The 1,760-nt window shown below is 39.1% G+C and overlaps 1 long non-coding RNA gene across 1 annotated transcript; it reads left to right on the top strand.

Annotated features, from left to right (window-relative positions):
* The first annotated feature begins 693 nt into the window (after nt 1–693).
* On the top strand, nt 694–1,309 carry LOC121982836. Its single transcript, XR_006112282.1, has 3 exons — nt 694–717; nt 806–1,159; nt 1,240–1,309. It is a non-coding gene; the product is annotated as an uncharacterized LOC121982836 (long non-coding RNA).
* The last annotated feature ends 451 nt before the right edge of the window (nt 1,310–1,760 follow it).

Genomic DNA, 1,760 nt, shown 5'->3' with positions numbered 1-1,760 from the left:
CATCGGTGGAACAACATCGGTTTTAAGCAAAAACTGATGTTTTTGAATATTTTACACCGTTTTTTCCAAAAACCGGTGTCTATGAGCGCAGATTTTCGCTCATAGGCATCGGTTTTTTAGGCGATGTCTATGAGCGCCTTTTTTCGTTAATAGACGCCGTTTTTAACAGTGATTTTTAAAACCCGGTGTTAATGAACCAAAATAAAATAATTAAATTTTTCCACCAATACTTAGCCAAAATTTACAACACTTCACTCTTCCCTCCGTAACTTTTTCACTCGCCCGACAAACCCTCAATCCCTAATTCTCATCACCCTCTTCCCTCTCCCTCCTCCGCTCCTCGTCAATCCACCACCCACCTCCCTCTCCCTCCTCTGCTTCGCTCGCCTCCGCTACTTCTCCTCCTCCTCATCAAGCCTCTGTTTGTTTTCTCTTCGAGATCCTCACCTCCTCCACCCCTTCCTCAGTCGATCGTGCCCTTGATAACACTGGCGTCCGTGTCTCCTCGCAAGATGTGGAGGTCGTGCTCAAGTTCTCTTACTCCCAGCCAGGTGTTGTCGTCGCTTCTTCCATTAGGCAAGATCCCTCTACCTTAGCGACCAACACTCACCCTACGCGTGGAACCTTATGGCTGACCTCCTTGACAAGAACCCCCTTCATCGGTTGCCCCCTCGAAGAAGGATCGACATATCGTAACTTGGATACCTCAGGCCTCAGGTCCCAAATTCCCATCTTTTTGGTTGTTGGTATGCTGATGTCGTTGCAAAATTGAGATTTTGAGCAATTGGATCTTGATTTCTTGTAGGAGGATGATTTACTATGGGAGAATATTTCTCTGCACAGGACTGATAAGTTAGTTTGCAATACTGGTTTCTTCTTTTAGATCTTGTTTGAGTTTGATAGAACAATTTCTATACTGACATGCAACAATCCTTGGTTGGCTTTGGCTACAATTGGACAAGTATCGAAGCTTTGTTTAATGACAAGACTAGCAGATAGTATCGGAGAAGGTGAACAAGTTTGTAAATTGTCAAAAAATAAACATTTGAGATTTCAAATGTGTATCATAATTATTTTAGTAGAGGTTACTCCTGGTGAAACTTGATCAGCAATGCCAAGCATTAGAGCTCCATCATCAAAAAGGACTACAAGTTTATTGGTATCCCTTTCAATTTAGTAAAAGTTTGATAATTTTTCAAAAGAGTTACTATAATGCCACATTCTAGTTTCTTTGTGTAGGTGGCAGTAAAATGTAGGCCATTGACTGAAGTAGAACAAAAGCAGTGCATGCATATTATTCAAGTTATGGATGATAAGGTGTTAACAACAGATTATTTATGTTTTACCTATTCTTTGTCAAGTAAAATTTTCTCTCTAGAGTCTAGCCGTGAGATGATTGTTTCTTACTTTACAGAGCTTAATTGTCTTGGGTCTTGACATGTCAAAGGACTGTCTTGACCTCATACAAAATCGGACTAAAGAAAGAAGATATAACTTTGATGTATTTGGATCTAGTTGTTCCAATACGTGGTATGTGCTTTTTATTTATTTTCCTTGTGTTTTTGGTTTATGTATTCTCCCTTTTTTCCACTTTCTCCTTGTGTTTTTGGTTTATGTTCCATTTTTGTATATGCGCATCACCCTGTGTAAACTTCAACTATTTCTATGTTTCTTGATTCTTCATAATTTCTTCAATCATGTGCATTTTTGAGAAAGAGGAAAGGTGTTTTTTTTTCTATTTTGATATTATAATTATAAGG

The sequence above is a fragment of the Zingiber officinale genome, chromosome 5A (assembly GCF_018446385.1).
Source record: "Zingiber officinale cultivar Zhangliang chromosome 5A, Zo_v1.1, whole genome shotgun sequence".
NCBI classification, from domain to species: Eukaryota; Viridiplantae; Streptophyta; class Magnoliopsida; order Zingiberales; family Zingiberaceae; genus Zingiber; species Zingiber officinale.
The sequence above is the reverse complement of the archived record's forward strand: the minus strand, read 5'-3'. Positions and strand labels throughout refer to the sequence as shown.